At 46.0% G+C, this 21,776-nt stretch overlaps 1 long non-coding RNA gene across 1 annotated transcript; it reads left to right on the top strand.

The window, feature by feature from the left end:
- Window position 1: 1 nt before the first annotated feature.
- Window positions 2-11,329, top strand: LOC116878255. Its single transcript, XR_004384805.1, has 3 exons — window positions 2-1,071; window positions 10,634-10,776; window positions 10,876-11,329. It is a non-coding gene; the product is annotated as an uncharacterized LOC116878255 (long non-coding RNA).
- The last annotated feature ends 10,447 nt before the right edge of the window (window positions 11,330-21,776 follow it).

Raw genomic sequence — 21,776 nt, 5'->3', positions numbered from 1 at the left:
ACTAGGGACAGAAAAAGAAAAAGAAAAAGAAGGTTTTTACTCCCCCATTCCACCATTTCATTGTTAAGACACATTTCCCCATGGCGATCATGAGACTTAAGGGAAATGAAAGTAGCTCCTTATCATAAAGAGACTGAGAATTCCTATTCTGGATTCTCAAAACAGCCATGAAAGATATGCTGTACAGAATTTACTCTCCCAATTGCCAGAGATAGCAAGTCTTAGGAAAGTTAAGAGACTTGTCCATGGTATCTTAACTAATGTGGTTTGGGAGTAGGTACCACTAAGAGGATATTTATTAGAGGAAAGAACCCACACATCTTAGAATAGGGTCATTTCTGGTCATGGAGAAATTATTCCATTCGAATCCAGGTTTCCAGGGAAGAGTGAATGTGTAGCACATGTGTGGATGGGATAGGCCCACACAAGGAAATGAGTGCCGCATGATGCTTCCCAGAGATGCTCTCTGGCCTAAACTGGTAAGAAGTTGGTCTGGATTGAAGGCACTAGACATATCATGAGATTAAACTCTCCACATGTCAACTCATCATGGTCATGATGGCCTCTTAGTCTGGAAATGCCTCTGGCTGTAGGGATGACCTCAGTTGGAGACTCGCGAGAAGGACCAAGGCACCTTCTGCAAGGTGCTACCAGCCAGTTCCCAGAGGCATCCCAGCAGAGCTCAGTGGGCTTCATGCAGTTGGTGCCAGCATTACCCTCCTTTCCCCGAGGGCAAGTCTGTGTAGAGCATTTGTCTTGGCACCTTTGCTCCATTGGACCTCCATCCCCTCTGAGATGTCTTAAGAGGACACGTGGCCCCACTCGACATCACTCCACTGAACTCTCTCTAATCTCCTTGCACTGAGTCAGGAGCTTCGCACAAGGAAGGGAAATTAAGATCGTGTGTACACACTGATCCTAACTCTGAAGGAAGCAATCATCTAGGACCACCCTGCTGGGTGCAACAGCGCGAAATAGTGGGTGAGGGGACAACCAGGCCACCTGAAGAATGTCTTGAATGATGGGATCCTTGGTGACGGGACGGACTAGCATGCTCCAGAATAACAACAGGTACTATCTTGGAAGCCACTTGACTTTGAAACAGAGGCAGATTCGGATTTGAGGTCACTGATTCGGAGGTATTTACAGCAGTTTTTTGTGTGTTTCGACCCTGATCCCCCAAGATTGAGGCTGTTGAGATGTGGCACTGTGGACAGGTGAAACTGAGTCTCAGAGATTCACAAGTCAGAGTGGCCCCTGCCTGTTCATGCCCAGGACTTGGAGTGTCGCCTGAGAGACATGTCCCAAGGCCCCCCTAGAACCACAGAGTATAACAAGGCAGTGGAACAGTACTTCCAGTTTGGTAACCTCAGTAAGTCTAGTGTTGTTGTTTAGTGTGCTATCGCAACCCATCCCTTAACTACTGTGACCGTGGTTTCTTCTGGCAGAGTACTTCACCACAGTGGGCCTCCCAGCAATCTCAGAGGTTGGTGGAGAAGGTATTAATATCCCGATGTTAATAATGAGACAGTGAAGCTTAATGAGGGTTCGGTGACTTCTCAAAGTCACACAGTTAGGAAATCAGTGCAGAATCCAGTCCCTTAGTCTTCATCCTGTTCTGATTGTAACCATGCCACAGACTTGTTCCCACCCACCCCCATGGCTCTACCCCACCAGCAATAAAAATAATGAAACAGAAAGTCTTTAATACATTGTGTTGCCCCTGGACTACTCAGCTGAGAGTTGCATCTCATTATGGCTTGGTCTTTGTGGATTTCCTCCAGTGAGTTGAGAATGGAGATAGGCTTAGTAGAATGATTATATTTCAGGTCAGAGACCAGCTCCTCTCAAGATAGTTCTTTCCACAGATGGAAAAGATATGTTAAAATTGCCAAATAAATTAGGAAATACTTGGCAGAATCTGGAAGAGCCTCCAGACTGGCGTTACATAACATGCATATACATTATACATATGCACATTATATAAGGTGACATAGTACTTAATGTGCTGTATATATTATGCAAATTACATATTTGTGAGTAATCATGATAAATATAGAGACCCACTAATCACTTTTTTACACATACTCAGTGACAGATTAGGAAGTTACTTTGCCAGAGAGTCTTAAAACTTACTCTCTCCTGCTGCTTTGGTTCCAATTCCTGACAAAAATAATTGCATCAACTTCTCCCATCTCTAGCCCCCTCTCCTCTTGGCCAAAATCCTCAGTTACCTCCTGTCCCAGCTAGGTTGTACCTTCCGTGGAACACACCACAATTGTGTTCATAAAAATAGAATCATGGGGTTGGGAAGGATCTAGACTTCCAGAGGCCCCTACGTCCCAGGCCTGCACCTTAACATCCCTAGTCAAGGGTGTGCCTCATGTTAATATCAAGGGGAAAGGGAAGGGAGGAAGAGTCTACCAACCCTTCAAGGAAAGAAACTTCGTAGTGTTCCTTGGCCACCGGTTTCCGGGATCCAACAATAACCAATCAGGAAGTTACTTCAAATGTCTAAGTCTCCACAGCGTATCTGAGACCATACTTTCCCAAGACACGTTTCACAAAATGCTAGTAGCCATAAAATGCTCCATGAAAACAGAGCTATTTGATCAAGTACTAGCTCCCTTTCTAGGAGAGACATAGAAAGACTTAGAATTCTAAGAATTCACAGTAAAGAATTATAGGGCCCTTTATTTGTTTGCCAACATCTATAGATTAGAAATACTACTTTATGCCCACCATTTCTTCTTTTTGTTCTCAGTAAAGACAGGGTCACACAAGTAACCATCCGTAGCAATAATGTTCCAAAAAGTACTTCTCTAGGACAAGGAGTCTCCAGTCTTAAGACACTCTTTAGTTTCTTCTAAGTAACTATTTAACTATTTTTATTTTTCCCCTCTACATGCTTTAAAGCAAGAATTAAGATTCTCGACTCTTTGCCCCCTGGGGGTTGGGGGGTGGGGAAGGAGGGATTGGGGACACTTCATAGCTGCCGGGGGTCAGACTTCATCTGTGTAGCTCCAGAGAACAGAACCAGGTCTAAACAGCACAGTTCTAGAGAGGTTGATTTGTATTCAATGTAATGCCTGCTTTTTGAACTGGCCAAATAGGGAAGGGGTTGCCTTCCAGGGGAGTGAACTGTTACCCACTCTGAGGGAAAGGGTCTTGACCTGGTTGGGTGGGGAACAAGCAATGATCAATCTACCTTGTCCAACAAGCTATTGAAACTGTTTTTGTCAGCAATAGTGTTAAATCAATATCTGTTACTTCCTTTTGAAAGGGTTACCTCAGTATCCCCTGTTTTCTGAAAGAATGAAAATGACTCCCAGAGACATTTCTGGATCAGTGGGTACTAACCAGATAAACCACACCTAATACATGGCAGGGTTGACCAGAATCGTTGACATCCTCCACAGACAGCTAGTGGTGTTGATCTCCCCTTAGTAGCTTAGAGAGTTAAAGGAATGAGGTTGAGTATTTAGACAAAAAGAGGTCCTGCCTTTCTATTGGGGTCCATAATGTCAGTGTGGAACTCTTCTAGTCACAAATATCAGACCTGCATCTGGTTTGCAATAACAAGGAAAAAGAAACCATCCCACACCTCAAATATCAATCAAGTTTTAGATAAAACAAGAGAGCATGGAGCCATTGTTTGTAGCTCACCTTGATGTCCCATGATGCTGGAGTATGTCTTTCAACTTTCTGCTACAGAGAGAAAACAGGAAAAGGATACAGGAAAGGGAATTCCCATTTATCGCTTACTGGATACAAGGCACCATGTCAAGGTCTTTTCATGTGCTGTCCCATTTAATCCTCAGAACAGCCTATGATATGGGCATTGTACTTATTTCACAGATAAAGGAATTAGTGCATGGAAAGGTGAAGTACCTTGTCCAAGGTCAAAAAGATAGTAAGTAGTAACAGCTAAGACTTGACATGGATTTGTCTCACCAAAAATGAATGCTTTTACTACTATACTTCAGTGCTTTTAACATTCTCGTCCGTTCCCAACCCTACTATCATTCTGGGTGAGGTTACATGGCGCTGGCAAATTGATCTATCAGGTCTACCTCTGTATAGCCATCTAACCACGTTCCTTCTAAAGAACTTCCAGTGCTTGTTCATATTTAAACTTAACAGCCTCCATGGACAGCTGGAACCCCAAACCTCAACTTTGCAATCAGATTGGCAGCAAAAACTTAATCTTCAATGTTTCAAATTCTAGTGGAATGGGACTCGTCTCCCAGGGCTCCCTAATAGATTTTCTGTTCAATTCCGTGGGTGGGAGAGCAGCAAGCAGCCTTCTCAGACATAAATGCCATGGTCAACGGTGACTGGCCTGCACGGGGAAGGAGGGCTGGTGTTGTTGAAGGGAGCCTCCAGCAAGAAGGCTCTGCATGTGCTCCTCATTAGTGATAGGCGTGGGCTGGGCCATCTGTATTCCGCAGGAGAACAGAATGGCAGGCTGCCTTTCAGATGCCAAGAGAAGCTATCTAATGGGAAGATCCAGAGAGCTCAAAAAGCAGACAGGCCTCTTTCCTCATGGGGATCTCTGTGGGAAACCAGGGACACAGAGAACCAAGGGGTTTGGGAAATTAACGGTTTAACCTGCTGGGCATCCACGCTGGCCACCACTTCATTCTTCATGCCTGTGGTGCAGAATGGCAAGCTGAGCCCTGCGGCCTCATCGGCTCGCTCAGCTCCCTTAAATGGAGCCCACGTTATCCTGAGATCTGTGGCTGCGTTGACAGGTGCATTACAGCAAGCCACCAGAGTTTGCAGGGAAGCCTTCAAGTCTCCCAAGGACCAGGAAGCCCTGCAGCTAGGAGAGACCATATGATTGGATGCTCAGCACAGATTCTAGAGAAATAATCAGAAAACATGAGGACAACTCTAAATGCTCCAAATGAGGAAAACACAAGTTGGAAGTAAAGAAGAGAACGTATAACCCAGTACCAAACATGTAGTAGGTAATGAGTAAATGTTTCTTAAATGAATGAATAGCTAAACTGGGTGTCTGCTCCTCTATCCTGGAATGGGTAGGGGAAGGGGAGGTAGAGGCAATGAAAGCTTTTTAACTAACAACTCGGGAACTTGAAACCACAGGATGTAGAGGGAGCTCATGGGGGCCTCTAACTACCCAGACATCTGTTGAGTGATGGACACAGCTAAATATGGATCATCAAAGGGCTTTCTAGGTCACATGGAGGGCAGTTGCATGATTCAGAAAAAAATGAAATTCAACTTGGACAGAAAGATAGAAATATTTGCAATCTACTTCTTAGCTATCGGGTCAGAATGGACAAAGACTAAAAAGGCAGCAAAAGTGTAGTTACAACACAGTAAGAGATCGGCATAATAAGGTACAGATTCAAGAGATGAAAAGACAACTGGAGAACGGGTTTTGTTTTTTTTTTTTTTAGATTTATTTGGGCAAGAGAACTGAGCACTATAGTTAAAAAATGAAAGAAAGGACCGACAGATCTTTTTTTTTTTTTTCCTTAAGGCAGCTTAAAGTTGAGTTAATTGGAAGATGGACATGTCCAGGCATTAATGAAATTGCTAGTAAATAACTATCATTTATTGTGTGGTCCCAAATCTATTACTTTGATGACCACTGTTAAATATCACAGGCACTCTAATGAAGTTGGTGGCATATGGTTCCCTACTTAACAGACAAGGAAACTGGCAGATCTGTCAGTATCCCTCTTCAAAACCAGGCCTGTGCCTGCAGGGCCATTGCTGATTCCTCAGAGCTGCAAGCACTGGGGTAGGGATTTACTACCCCAAACCAAGCCCATGTGCACAACTCACTGACTTCCATGTCAAACCTGAAACCCGAGTCCACAAAGCTGGAGTGGGAAACAGCCGCAGAGGCCCATGGAGGAGGAGCGGATCTGGGCTATGGAAGGTGCGTGCGCACCTTACCCTCCTTTCTTGTTAGGCCCTCTCTCCAAGGCGCCAGCTGGGTCTGGTCCTAGGACCTTGCTTAGACGGCAGACAGTCAACAATGGCAGCTGGTAAAGAACTCACCAGATCAGGGTGTTCACATAGTATGAAAGATCACCTTAAAGGATACAGAGACCATATTAAGGACCAGGAGAAAGTGAAATGAGGTCAGGAAGTCAAACATCTGAATTCAGTAACAAATACGTAAAGGTAGAACAGAGTTCCAAAACATCCTTTTAAAAATCTGTTGGGTAAATCATAATTTGGGGTAAAAAGACTGCTTCTAGAATGATGCAAAAAAATTTTTTGAACTTTTTCCTCAACAAAAAACCCAAAAAAATCCTTTTAAAAATGGAAACTTAACAAGAATTACAAGTTGAGGGGTAACGAAATACTTTTTTTCCTTAGACAAGACAAAAGGAAATTAATTTCTAAACTTCACAATGTAAATGGCAATCCAGAAAAAGACTCCAGAAAGTGTGCATTTTCTGTTGAGGGATTAAACATTAGTAGTTTCAAAATAATGAATTTTGTTTTGGTCTTTTTTTATTTTCTTAAAAAAACTGGTACCAATTGGTTACCAGAAAATGGCATGATCTTCAAGAAAAGAAAAATTTTCTTGGTAAATATTTCCTCTTTCCCTGAGTCTTTGAGGTAAAAGAACTGAGAACTAACTAGATCTTTTAACTCAGAGCAACGAATGTCCATGGAAGGGATGAATAACAGAGGATATTATTAAATTGCTGTTTGAGGTTTTCTATCATCACACTCTGTTACCACCAGGCATGTCAGTAATGATAAAAAAGGATAAATATAAAATGATAAAAAATGATAATGATTAAAAAATGATAAAAAGGATAAAGTAATCCCACCTCCCTCCCTCTTCCTGTCAGCCTCTTAAAGCTTACCACCACGGCCATCCAGGTTAAATATACTTCCTTGAATTAGAATATCTGGGAATAATCTCTTTTTATTATAGAAATTTTCAAACATACAGAAAAGCAGAGCCATGAGTATAATGAGAACATATATACCTGTCACTCAGATTCAGCAGTCGTTACCATCTTCCCATATGTTTTTTTTTTTTTACTGAAGTATTTTAAAGTAAATTACAGATGTCATGACATCTCACACCAAAATACTTATGCATATATCATTATAGGGGATCCTTCCTTATGTGGGAAAGGCACTGCTTATGGGAGCTCTCATAAGCTCAGTCATTTCTCAGTCCCAAATAGAAGTTAATCAGGACATCACTCTAACAATTATTGAGGAGTAAGTTTTGGGTGGAACCCAAGGAAGATCTTAGCTGTATTTAGAACATTCCTGATTGATATAGAGAGAGGAAAGGCAACAGCACATTAACTAAATTCTCAAAAGACACGAAGCGGGGAAGTGGGAAAGTCTTATACACACTAATGATGCCAGAGAGAAAACACAAAGCACTTGTGTGGAGGTAGAAATTTACATGAACACTGCATGTTCTTTTTTTTGAAAGAAAAATTGTTTAAAACGTTGGTAATGATGGAATGACTGGGCACCGGTAAAACAGTAAAACATCCTATCAGCAGATTCCTTTAATCATAGAAAAGACCGTTGTGGTTTTTGCCCCCACCATGTGATGAGCATGGCACTAGACCTGGTGGGGCGGCGGGTGGCGGTAAGCTGCTGAGATGCACAGACAGGTCCTCCCCCTCCACTGGGGCATAACTGAACGGGAAGTACATCAACTCCCAGGAGAACGTCTGGGAAGCTTGGTTGAGAAGCGCTGGCTCACTTAGGCAGGGTAAGATAGCATCTTCAGTAGGCACACTTGCTCTGTGCTTCGTTGCTGGGGTCAGGGCAGGCTAACTGCAAATGTTGTGGACAAGATGGCAGGCAAGGTGGTTGGGTAGTTTGCTGGCAAAAGTCTGCCGGCTCGGTGATTCTGCCGAACAGAAGAGAAGCAGGCAGAATGAGTGACAGCAGGTTCCAGAATGTTCAGCCTGTCTCTGTCAATAAGTGAAATTCATTTCCTATTCAAAACAGCCTTGGTGGCCTCAACAACTGGAGACCAAGGCCTGATACCCAGTCTGTGGCTGGTGGACCTAACTGAGCACCCATTTGGCTTTCCACGCATCCAATGGAAAAGCTTCCTTATCCATACCCTCAGGGCACTTCTACCTCTTGACTCATGAAGCACCCCACCCCACTACCCCCTCCCCCCACACCATGGGGTTCATAAGAACAAGCACCACCTTCTTTCTCCATGACATTGCTGCCATAAGGAAGGCAAGTCTCTGTTGACTGACTCGGCGATGAAAATTCTTTCCACCCTCCAGAGAGTAGGAACGTGTTTTCTTCCCAGAGCGCCCCCTCTTTGGAAGCACACAATCTCTCCTGAGCTTCTTCCTCCAGCCTCACCCCGGGCCTCCGAAGCCCAAGCCCAGGATCCGCTGATGGGTAAGAAAACACATGAGCTCATTGGAGCTTATATAAGAGCTCTTGGCAGGCCTTCCCCAGGAGCATGCTCGCATTTGCTTTGTCTAGGCAATGTGATTTTTCTCTTCTCTATCTCCTCAGAACAGAGAGGCTGATTTGTACTCCTGTTCAGTAGTGGTTTTGTAGCAGGGAGAAGGAAGCGCAGTGTTGCTTCCCAAATCCCAGTGATTTAAATTGGTGGAGTTTTCCCGAGGGGCAGAAATAGTATTTAAAGGACGGAATCCACTGGCATGTGTCAAGCCCCTTCACACTGGCTCTATCCCTTCTCTCAGCTTCTGTCTCTGCGGAGCCCATATGCATTCAGTCACCCCGGAGGAGCAGTGAGAGCCGTAAGGGCCGAAGCTTCCTTGACATCTCAGAGGACTCCCTCTCTGATGTCCCTTCTGAGATGTTTGCGAGCAAGGTCTAGGGCAGAGAGAGACAAAATAAAATGGAAATCCTCCTCTTCCTCCAGAGGAAGAAACAGAACATTTATGTAGGTCTTTCAAGTGTTCCCATCACAGGAAATTGATCCTGCCTCCGATGACTTGGTGACAACTTCCTTCCTCTCCCAGATGCCGTTGTCTTGAGGGAGGAAAGAAACTCTTGGGGAATTTGGGGGAACTGCACTGTGGAAACTCAAAGAGAAGTGGGGAGAGAGAGAGAGAAAGGGAAGGCCATGACACCAACGTCCAAAGTCAGGGAATGTTTTACATAGCTCCCAAGAGGAGAAGGGACTTGGTTATTCTCTTGCCACTGAGGGAAGAAAAGGAGGGGGAGGAGTGGGTGCCCTTGACAGTGATGGGCTCCCTTCTGCCCCCAGTCACTCCAGGCCTGGGCAGCTCAGGGCAGTGTCAGACAGAGAAGCTCAGCCTGGGCCTCCTCATTCTCCTCCTTGAGCCTCACAGGCCATGACCCAGGGTGCTTTGTACCCACAGGCAAGTGGGGATATGCCCTCTTCCTCCTCTGTTCCTCTCCTGGGGCCAGCGCCATTTCCTGCTTGGCACCAAGGAGTGGTAGGGACATGGGCAAGTGTCAGATTATGTCTCAGCTTCCCCACCTGTCAGATGGGGCCAGAGAGGGTAGTTCATACATTTGTTCATTTATCCATCAATAAATATTGTGTTATTAACCAATGTCTATTTGCCAGGCACTAGAAGGGTCCTTAACCTGTTTCAACACAGTTCTCTTGCTTTTTCTCCACCATTTCCCATTGCGTTCTGCTTTTCCCAACTTCCATCCACCCCCAATGCCTACTTCTTCCACCTTTTCTTCTTTTATTCTTGTGATGTTTCTCTTCCCTTTTCTCCCGTGATACTATTTTTAGAGTTTTCATACATAAAATCAGAGGATCACAGGGATCTTAAGGGGACACTTGCCCACTTTGTTATCTCCAGGCAAGACTGTGCTGAAAAAGCCCAGGGAAGATCAAAGAACATAGTCCAGAGCTTGATTTCAGGATGTAATTTGAGTGTCTCACAGCTTCTCCCATCCAGAAATTATCTCCAATGTCTAACTGAAACCCCTCTGTTCAGTACTATACTTCTTTTTTTCTTTTCCTTTTGAGTCACATCTCAGGCATAGAGCACCTTTGTGGATATAGAACCATTGGGAAGTTTAATGAGAGCAACACAGCTGAACATCCCAGACCAGAGGGTATTAGCTTCAGTATGAAAACAACAGAATCAGGAGCAAAGGGAGGACTAGAGGCCAGGGCAGGGAGGTGGGTTTGACTTCTCTGAAATCAACAAAAACAGACTAAGCAATAACCCACAAGCGTAATCCTACTGGAGTTGCCATTTTGGATCAAGTATCTCAGTTAATACAAAAAGTCCACTGAGCAGAAAGTTAGGGAATCAGCCCCCTGTTGCTGGAAAGGCTCTTCCTTCGATGTCCTTGAGTTCAGTCTTGCACGCTGAGGTGGTAGGCAGTGGAGTACAAAGTCTGTGGTCTGTTGATTGTAGTTGAGTTTCAAATGGGCATCATTCAACCTTGGTTCCAATGTGACCATGTACAGAATTCCTCTCCAAAGCCATTTTTCCCAGCCTCTGGGAAGGAGGCAAGCCACGTCTACCCTTGGACAGGGCCTGATGGCCCTTTTGGATCTGTGTGAACCTGCCGAGATGGCTCACACTCTTGATGGAGGCAGTGTGCCTAGAGAGTAGGTCACCAGGCAAGGAGACAGATTGTAAAACCTACAGAATGTTCTTCCTTTCTTCAGATGGCAAGAGGCAGGAGATCCAACTAAAGAGAAGAGGGTCTAATGGCAAGTTGCTGACCCAGCTTCTGGCACAGCTGCCCTCTTGCACAGAATGGGAACAAGTAACCTTTTGTGCGTCTCTATACCATCAGCCTCTACTCCTGGTAGGTATCTCTGGGCAAGTGTTATTGTTAGCCAGTAAGCATAGTCCCAAAGAAGCCACTGCAAGAGGGGTTCTGACAGATGCTTTTCTCTCTCTGCAGGAAACAAGTTAGACCTTTCTATCTGGGAAAATCTGGCCACTGTTCCGTACAGGCTGCTGTGGAAGGAGCCATCCCACGTGCCAGGACGATCCGAGAGATGAAACCCTGCCTGGGAAACAAGAGCAACATGGGGAGTGGGCCACAGCACTGTCTCAGTCACGTGGCCTTGGACGTGTCCTTCGGGACCTCTCTTTCTCCATCTATCAAACAAGGGGGCTCTAAAGACTTTCCCTTTTCAACGATCTTGCCTTTACCTGGAGTAAACGCTGCGGCCATGGGAGAGGGGGCAGGGTCCTTGTTCTTCTGGGTCTTCCACCAGGCCCAAGGCTTCCCCTAGCCCTGCTACCCTGGAGGGCTACCCTTAGCCCTTTAAAGAATCTTCCCTTCCCTCTTAAGGATTGATCATGCTCAGAAATCCAGCTGATTTGGGGGACCAACATGAAAAAAAAAAAAACACCTTACAAAGAAACTTTTTGAGAAGCCCTCCACGTTTACACACACGCACACAGACATATACAAACACACATACTCGATCCCTGACGTGTAAACATTTTCCCTTCTGTGGCTCAAACCTATTTTACCCTTTCTCATTGCCCGTGTGTTCGGAGAGACTCCATTCCCACCCGTGGAAAAGCACCATTTCCTTTTAGAGAACTTAGCTAGACCTCAGTGTTTGGGGGTCACCCTGGGCATAGGTTGAAGCTAAAGGTCCTAACACACCTCACCTGCGGCCCATAATCGCAGACTCTGCCTGCCAAGACCGAGGCAGTGACTGGCTGGCACAGTGCCAGGGTCCAGATCCTTTGCTCCTTACTCGTCCATCTCCACTGCCTCCTCCGCCCGTAGATATGCTTCTCTGTCACGGTGGTTGCCTGCTCGAGCCTGCCTGTCCGCCTGCCAGAGTGCCGTGGATTTCTGTAATGTACTGTGTGTATGTGTGTCTTCCCTCTGCGGTTTACTACAAATAAACATGACAGCGGACAGCTGACCCCTGACCTCCTGGTGGTTTCTTTTCAAGCCATTGCTCGAGAAATCAGGATCGGCTGATCAGCCACAGGGCGCTGGAGACAAGCAGGCTCCTCTACACTGTTCCGTGGCCTTTCACTGGTGCCCACTCCCAGGGGTTCCACTGATAGGCCAGGACTGGGAAGAAGGGAAAATCTCTGTTGCCCCTTTCCTGGTGTTGCAGGATGGGGAGAGGAAGCTGAAAATCCTATTAAATAAGCCTTTATTAGACATTTCAAAGTCTTCATTTCATTGATATGTGAAAACTCCCCTATGAAGCAATGAGCCATTTTACAGATTAGGAAACCAAGGCTCAGAAAGGGTCATTAACTTGCTCAACAAGTAACATAATAAGTAACTCACTTCTTCTCTCAAATCCCCAAATTCTCGCTCTTTCCTTTAAACCAGTATTTCTCCAAGGAGTCGGGGGCAGGGACTGCTAACATCAGAAACACCTGAGGTCTGGATCTGGGGCCCTTTCAGACCTCCTGAATCCTGGGCTCTGAGAGTAGGACCCGAGAATCTGGGTCGGTCTATAGACCTTCGCGCCCACCGCGCCGCAACCTGCGGGGAGGGCAGGACCCGTCTGAGAGGACTGAGCCAAGCCAGCGTTTCAGGAAAGCTCCGAAACCAGAGCCTGTGGAAGAACACCGTGAGACAGGAGAGACACAGAGAGGAGACAGATGTGGGAAGAAGCGAGGCTGTGGACTGCACATCAGAGTGGGCTGACCCCTCACCCCAGAACAGAGATGCCAACAACAGGTCCATCAGCTCAGCTCTAGGCTGAGCTGTCTGCAGCCAAGGGTTCCAAGTCACACCCAGGCGGGGTTAGGCAAGGAGGTGGGGGCTCAACCTGGCAGCCTACAAGATAGGGGCCTACAATTTTGGGCAGCCTCCGGAGGAGGAGGCCATGGTTGCCCAGCAGCTGGTCATCGGCCTCTGCTGCCTTTGCAACCCCCATTGCCCTGGCCAGCCTGGCATGACTGGCCAGTCTCAGGAGCCAAAGAGCCATTGTCGTTGCCTCTCCAGGTTCTTCCTGCCACAAGTGACCAACAGTGTTCCAAAAGACCCAGAACTCAGGTCCTGAAGTCTGTCTTCTCTGGGTCCCTGCTGTCATCCTCAGGGCTGGGAAAGGACTCTGGCCTCAGGGAACCTCACCAAAATGTTACTCACTCCTACCCACTCCCTCCCCTTTCCACCTGGATCTGCCGAATTCTATTTTGTGCCCTGGAGTCTAGGTGGAGGTTTCTGAAAAGACGGTGGGGATGTTTGAGGTGGGGCGCTGTGGGGTGGAGACTATCATTGCTACTGAGGACAGGACAAAATTCTGGAAATAGCTCCACGGCCACTCAACTGGGGACATTCGGCTACGGTCTCACCCGCCCCGCTATAACACTCACCAGTCTCCATAGCTAGGGAAAGAACTGGGTAAACAAGGAAAATTCTGGTCCATTCAAGAACAAAGGCCCTTAGCAGTTGTGTTTGCATTTTAAACAATAGTGAAAAATAAGCCATTTGCCTTAGCATTTACAAGATTTTCTAACACATGTGACCGTGTTCCTGCTCCTTCCCCCATTTAACAGGTTACTGTGTGCCTTTAAAAGTAACAAAACTGCCTTTGTTTTTAGACGTTCTTCCCTCCTACATTCCATTAAACCAGACTATCAATTATTACCGAACTATTTCTGAATCTAAAATTCTTCAAGCCATTCACAGAGGGAGCAGAAAGTCAAAGAGAGCCAACGTGGCAAGGAAGAGCAGAAAGAAAAATGGGAGAGATTCGAAGAAGAAATGGTGGTCTCAGACTGGAGGGGTCGCAGAGAGAACCGGGTCTGACCTCTCAGCCAGAGCAGGTCTCAGTTCTATGGCTTCTGTCTTGTGCACGGCCACCTCTGCCTCTAGACTTCCCTCGGTGGGCAGCCCGCCTCCTTTCCAGGGAGCCCCTCCAGAAGGTCTCTGAGCCTTAGGTAGGCTCCTATTACACCCAAGTCTGCCTCTCATGGACTCCCAAACCCTGGGCCCCAGCTTGGCCCCTAGCAACCCACCCTGCAGCAGGACAGCGCGCATTTATCTCAGAACAGCAACCCCGTCCTCTTTTTTTCCCCCCTCCAGACCAAACATCCCCTGAATCCTTAGATCACCCATTATATGTCATGACACTCAGACCCTAAGCTATTCTTAGGACTTTCTCTGGAACCACAAAAGGTTGCCAAGGTCCCTCTTAAAATGCGATTGCCAAAAATGAGCGGAGCGCGGTACCCCAGAAGCAGGCGGACAAGCGCCGAGCCACACCCCGCGCTCCAGGCTCCAGGCTCTACGTTCGCTTTCCTTGGCAGCCTGATGGCTCTGCGGCCCTCCCGCTCTCACGGAGGCCACCTCCCACCTTCCGTGAGGGCCAGTCACTGTTGGTGGGGTGGTGCTTTACTGATCCCCAAGTCCTTTAGGAAACTCGGCCTTATTAGCTCTTCAGCACAGCTGGGGGAGGGCGGTTAAAGATGAGGAAGCTAAGGTTTTTCCAAAGCCGCGTGGGCCAGGCCTCACGCCCTGAGCCTGTGGTTCTGAGCCTTTGCTCCTCCATACACACCCATGTTGCCTTTACACTCGAACTTTTGTTAAGTCCAAGAAAGCCTTCTTGGCTTCATTTGTTAGTGTCTATTCAAAGTCTTTTTCAGGGCGCCTGGGTGGCTCAGTTGGTGAAGTGTGTGCCTTCAGCTCAGGTTATGATCCCAGGGTCCTGGGATGGAGCCTCAGCCTACTTGGGCGCACGCTCTCTCCCTCGCTCTCTCACTCTCTCTCTCTGTGTGTCATATAAATAAATAAAATCTTTTTTTTAAATATCCTTTTCTTTTTTCTGTTCCATTTTGTTTTGTTAATTTCTGCCCATCCCCGAACTTGTCTAGATCTTTTTGACTCCCACTTCTGCCACCCTGTATATTAAAGGGAAGACACTGGATCAATGAGAAAAGGCAGCTGAAGAGGATGAAGGACCATACAAGGAAGGAGAAAGGAGCTGGAAAGGGAGTATCTCAGAGAAGAATGGACAACATGGTGTGGCATGTTGGGGGTTGGGGGAAGACTGGGTTCCAAACCCACCCACTTCTGCGGGCTCTGCTGCCCTAGACAAGCCACTTAGCCTCTCAGAGCCTCACTTTCCCAAAAGAGGGCATCTGAATGGGACTAGACCATTCCCAAGACTTCTCCCAGTTTTGTGAATCTCATGTAGAAAAAGACCTCATTGTTAGTCCAAAGAGTCTTCTCTTTTAATCCAATGGCTATACTGGACATCAGATTTCACTCCAGATATTTCACATGGTTTTCTTTTGCTACAATAAAGAAAAGCAAAGGTGGCTATGGGCATGGCATTAAGCAACATCTATTTCATTTGATCGCTAGCCCTGCTTCTTATGGGGTGGGGAAGGAGAGGAAGGATTTGGAGAGTTATGTCTCAAGATGTTGGACCCAAAGACTAAGGAATCCTCAGGGAGGTTGAACCAGAAGCTCCATAGCTATCACCAGACACTCTTTCCATATTATTAGAGGGCCAAGGGTCCTGCAGTGAACAGTGGCCCCTGACAAGTCATGAGAAGGGAGAGAACATGTTACTCATCTCTCGCCCGCCTTCCTGGGGAGGTCACATGGCAAATGGTCTCAGACCATTGTGCTAACATCCCATGTTCTTATTCTTCCAGAGCAAAGCTGCTCAATAGAAATATAATGTGGGCCACATATGTAAACTTACATTTTCTAGCAGCCACATAGAAAGGGCAAAAGGGAAGAGATGCAATGAACTTGAATAAAATATTTTCTTTAACTCAGAATTTCCCAGATATTATCATTTTCACGTGTAATTAATATAAAAGGTATTAACTACTTAATAATTAAACATTTAAATACTTCAAATAATTTTAAACAACTTTAAATAATAATTCAAATACTTTGAAATAGTTAATTTAATAGCTAAATACTTAACTTTTTTTTTCTTTTTTGGACGAAGCCTTCAAAACCCAGTATTTATTTGACATGACGGCACTAGCCTGGGGGGAGCAGCTGCTATACCAGAGAAGCTCAAGGTGCTCCCACCACATCTGGTGCTCCCCCACACACACAGCCCTTCTCCAACTATGTCATGACTGCCTGCTTCACGGTTTGCATTATCCATCAGACTGAAGGAAGTCTAGGAAGGCTGGGACCATGGAGTTAACTGGTATGTTCTCGGCTCCCAGCTCCCTGTTTGACATGGATAGCATAGGCCCTTGACGGACATCTGACAAGGAAGCAAGGAAGGAAAGGGTCCAAGCTCGCCTATATGAGCAGTACAGGGAAGAGCTTGGGTTTGAACCTGAGTATTTGACAATAAAACACACCCTAATTTCACTGGCTCTTGCCTCCTCCTAAACTTCTGAAAGCATTATGAAAAGAGCACAGTCTCAGTGGCCCAGAGACTGAGACTCAGCTTCCAGCGAGGTGACTGGTTACAGGGAGCTCACTACAGAAGTTTGGGAGTGATCCCGTGCTCTTTACCTTACCTCTCTTGGCCTTGATTTCCTCATCTATAAAATGGGGATGATAATATTTACCTCATAGGTAACCATGAAGATGACATGTATCTTACAAACATCAGACTTTCTGTAAATGTTAGTTTGTGTTCCTTGTCTAATGAAATGGAAATAAATCATTCTTATCTGGCCAACTTTGAATCCTGCAGCAGCTTTGTCCCTATCGAGAGAGGGAAAAGTAATGAAAAGCAAACCAAAATTTGAGAAAGGGAGCCAGCTCCTACCATCTGTCTCCTTGTTTGTTCTTTAAAAAGCTCCACAAAATGCAGATCCAGCCAGGGTAGCCCGTGAGTTATGAGGAAGCTAGCAATCCCCTTGCTTTCCCAGCAGGTAGACCGCATTGTCCTTTCTTCTGACCTTTGCCTCAGGGATTCCGGCCTTTCAACCTCCTCAGGCCCCAAGCCCAGTAGACCCTGTTTTTGCTATTCTGAGTTCAGGAGGCTGCAAGTGCCTGGAACCACGTCTGGGGCAACCACTCAGGTGGAGAAGGTACCCAGGAATCGCTCAGAGATTCTGTCCTGAGGCCTGAGTCTGAGCTGGGGCTGAGCCTCAGGGAAGGCAATGGCTCCTTTAACCAAGAATCTCACATGAGCTCAGGAAGAGGGACAGCTGGGGAAAGCAAAATTGCCATTGTCTGGATAAGAAAGTAGTTATCAAAATTAAACACTCCCTCCTAGCTTATTTCTGACTGTTCACCCTCCCCTCACACACCCCCTCGAGAGTCTTCTCATCTCCAGGCCTTTTCTGGCACAGCTCCTCTGCCTGCTGGGCCCTCCCCCTCCCCTGTCACCACCAGCCTGCTCCTCCCCACCTTCACTGGGCACTGAGCCTTTCCTCTTTCTGTCCTACCATGCCATGACCAATAACAAGTACACCACACACACACACACGCACACGCACACACACACCATACACATCTGCCCCAAAAGTCTTCCTTTGCCTAAAAGTCATCCCTTCCTCACTTCCATGACCACCATGATCAATACCCACCACACACACACACACCCCATACGTACATAGCATCATCACACACCCATACGCATCACCACTACCACACCCTCACACCCATACTTACCACCGTCACTTACTACATACATGTACACTTACTCCCTCGAACACCTACATGGCACCCCCACACACACTACAAACACATGCACACATGCAGAGCCCACATACACAGAGACACATGTACAACACGCCAACTGTGTCATACGCCTTCCATTGGTCCCCCAACCCTTACACACACCCAACACAGAATCAGAATAAATATCCACCTCAGAACATTTGTTCTCCTGAGTTCTGAAGACTTATCTCTTTCACCTTGATTAGAGATAATCATATACAAACATCTCACCTCCCCTACTGGACTAGGAGAGCCCTGAGGACTGAATCCATTTCTCTTTTTGTTTTTGCAAACTGCACGGCTCTTGGTCTATGGTTCGGGCTCAATATTTTTTTTTTTTTAATTTTTCTACTTATTTGAGAGAGAGAGAAAGAGCGCACAACCGGGGCGAGGGGCAGAGGAAGAAGGAGACAGAGACTCTTAAGCAGGCTCCATGCTCAGTGCAGAGCCTGACCTGGGACTCCATCCCAGGACCCTGAGATCAGGACCTGAGCTGAAGTCAGATGCTTAACCGACTGAGCCACCCAGGTGCCCCTCAATAATTATTTCTAAATGAATAAATGACTCAGTTAATCAATCACTGTGAGTCTGCAGGGCCTACATGAGGTGACGGGGAGAACCAATGGTGTAGGCCTGAGCTGGCCTGGCCACCCCAGGGGGGAGGGTGGGAGATGGGGGGGCACGCTGTCTTTCATGGCTAGTCCTGCCTGATCCTGCTCGGCTGCCTCGGTTTCATTCCAAGGGAAATATTTGTTCTGTGAGCAAATAAAATGTGAATATGTTCTAATCTGTTGCAAAGATACACAGAGCTGCCTTGGGCCTGATGCTTAGCTCTCTGAGGGCACTTCAAAGAACTGTGAAAATAAAATGTCCCCGGTGGGGGCAGGAGGTGTAACTCTTTCCTTCCCAGAGACAAGGGCAAATGAAGACTAGGTATTATGACTCCCCTTGAACATTTCTAAGGAGAACCTACTCCTCCAGGGGCGCCTGGCCGGCTCAGTCGGTGGCGCATGTGGCTCTTGATCTTGGGGTTGTGAGTTCAAATATTATGTTGGGTGTAGAGATTACTTAAGAATAAAATCTTAAAAACAAAAAACAAACAACCAAACAAAAATCCCTCCTCTGGGTCTGTCAGGATCTCAGACATGACAGGTCATGGTAAGGTTTTCTTACCCGTTGTTCCTCAGCTTCGAAGAGCCAAACCCATGAAAACACATCACCGCACACTCACACCAGAAAACTTTGCTGGGTGCCTACAGTTAACTAATGGAGAGTCTACCTCCCAGAAATGCATGTGTGTGACCCAAACTTCTCCATCTCCCTGGCCCTCTGAAGCTAGCCTCCTGCCCACCTGAGCATCACACACACACCAACATACACCATGGATCCGTGTTTTAACAAACAGGCAGAATGGTTGGAGAAGTCAGGAAGAAACAAAATTCCTAGCTGTGGAAAACCAGGAAGGGAGCTTTGCATTTTGTTTGTTTCCTACTAAGGGATTCTTAGAAGTTCAGAACCTTCCATAATAAGCTGTCATCAGATACAGTTGTCGCCGAATATGGCCTCAGGTTTGATTGCAGGGTTTTTAAGCATCTGACCCCAGAATGCAATGTTTCAGTGTTCCCTTAGCCCGGCCCTGTCCCTGCTTACAGCCTGGGATAAAAAAAAAAAAAAAAAAAAAAAAAAAAAAAAAAACAGCATTGAACTATCAGTTAAGGAAACCCAGGGTGTCCGAGTGCAACCATTTAGTAAATGCCTCAAGAGGCGTGACTTCGGTCCCTGCAGTAGATTCTGAAAATATAACCCAGGACTCCCCCTGCATGTCCAGGCTCTGGAAGTCTGAGTGTTCCAGGTTAAGCTGTCCTGAGGCCAAGCATACCTGTCTTGATTCCAGTTCGAGAACAAGCCTCAGCTACTTCTTAGAGCACAGTCTCTGTGCTGTTCGAAGATCCTTCCTTGGTGTTTGAAGCCTCTCAACAAACCGCAGGTGAAAAATATTAGCGTCATCTGCTTCATTTCAGAAGGGTGAGGGGATCTGGGGCTCAGAGAGGCCAAGCAACTTGCCCAGTGCAACCCAGCTAGAGCCAGAATTGTGATTTGCTGACCCCAAAACTCCTTTCCAGGGGACTGCTTCACCAAGAGAGCCAGCCTGCACAGAACTTCAGGAAGCCGATGTCTGCTTATTCCTACTAGTTTGTTATTCAAAGCAACTGCTATTCTCTCCCTCATTAGATCCTCTATTTTTTAACACATGCAATTTTAAAAATTTTAACACATGTAAAAGCAACACAATACTAACCCAATCAATTCAAAAGACTTCTTGAAAACCTCTATGTTTCCTTTGAAAATGAATTCTCTTTCAGATTCCTCCATTACAAAATGGAATCACAAGACCTCTCTGATGCCTTTACAACAGCCCTGTGCTCTGGGCTTTGCTGCCTCTTCCAGGGACCAGGGCAACACCTTTTCCAGGGGTCTGGGGGACACCTCCAGAGTAGCCCTTCCTTCAGTTGACAGCTGTCATTCACAGTGAGAAGGGGGCAGCAGACCCTCTTCTGGCATAGGAAACAGGGTCTGGCCCCATCTCCAGCAGTCACACCTGTACTAAAACTAAAACATACACATGTGCACGCGCGCGCGTGCACGCACACACACACACACACACACACACACACACAGATTGTCATTGTAGTGTTGTTTTTAACCTCAAAAAATTGGAAACAGCCTAATCTCCAACCTCAGGGAAACAAGTAAATGATGTTATAGCCATAAGAAGGCATACTAAGCAAACCTTAAAAATGAAATTTATGAGAGTTTTTAATGCCCTATAATCTTGGGCAAAATGCAAAGTTATATATTAAAAAATATATCTCCATTATGTAAAACAGTGAAGAGAAAAGCCAGGGAAGAAATATGTTTAAATGTTAACAGTATTCATTTCTGGAATTATGGGTGCCTGTTAATTTTGAATCATTTTTGTATTTTCCTAATTGTACACAATGAGTATATAATGATTTCATAGTTTGTATGATATGTTTTTAGAACTTTTCAAAGACCAAATCCCCAATGTTCGTGAATTAAGAAGACTGGTTTAAAAAAAAAGTACAGAAACAAACAATTCTGGGGAAACTGTAAAAAAAAAAGTAAGGCTATTAAATATCTGATTGGAGTTAAGCCATAAATTTAAAAAATCTTAAAGTATCATGATAGATATGTAAGCCTGCCAGTTGAAAGAACAATTTCTACTTCCGATCCTACTCCCTGACAAGTAATAATGTACCAAATCTTTTAAAATAACAAATGTAACAGGCTTCAGAATTCTGTTCCTTGTCAATCTCGGACTTGAGCTCAAAATGCCTTGCACTGACCTCTACCATTCAGGGTCAGTCTTCAGGAGGGGCTCTTGATGAAATCCCATGGGGGAAGGGAGGCAGAGGTGTAAGCAAATAAGAGCCTCCTCTCCAACCTGGTATGAGCTTAGTCACTTACTGGAGGAATTTAGAACTCCGTTCCCCTCCACTATGCAAGCTAGCAGAGGCAGAAAGCAGCAGCAGAAGGAAATGTGTTGATTCCAACCATTCTGAGGCACTCAGAGGTCCAATAGCCCATAGCCAACCTTCCCCATTCTTCTTGTAGACCCTGTCCTGTTCATTTGCACTTTGGAACATTCTGATCCAAGACAAGGAGGCATCTAGAATGAGTGTTTGGTTTTTTAAAAAATCCCCCCCTCCAACTCTTCATCTGCCAGCTGAGCTATTTTTCTCTTACCTCTCTGTTCTGATGTACTTCAAGCCACCCTCATATCCATTAGATGTGTCTTTCCCAAATTTCCCCTTTTCATGTGTCACTCCCTTACGCCAGACCCTATCATAGCTCTATCTCCCTCAAGGAATCAGATCCAGACTCCTCCGATCCTCACTACCCAACTTCTGGTCCTTACCCAGATCCCTCCAAACTCACCCTCCTCTGCTCTATTTCCCCTCCTCACCCCCCCCACTCCATTCTCCCTACCCTCACCCCAGCCTCCAGCCCAGCCCTCCCCACCCTACAGGCTGCCCTTCAGTGGAACCTCAGAAGTCCCATCAACTGGAAAGAAATGTTCCTTCACTAAAATAGAATAATGGAGTCTTGTCCAAATTATGCTCAAAGATACAATTTTCTCAATGTTAAGTTTTCTCCCACTGACTTTTGTTAAACCTTTGGCACTGGCAGCTCTG

This window comes from Lontra canadensis, unplaced genomic scaffold (assembly GCF_010015895.1).
Source record: "Lontra canadensis isolate GAN:19392208 unplaced genomic scaffold, GSC_riverotter_1.0 scaffold56, whole genome shotgun sequence".
NCBI lineage: Eukaryota > Metazoa > Chordata > Mammalia > Carnivora > Mustelidae > Lontra > Lontra canadensis.
Note: the sequence above shows the minus strand (reverse complement) of the source record. Positions and strands in the feature narration are given on the sequence as shown.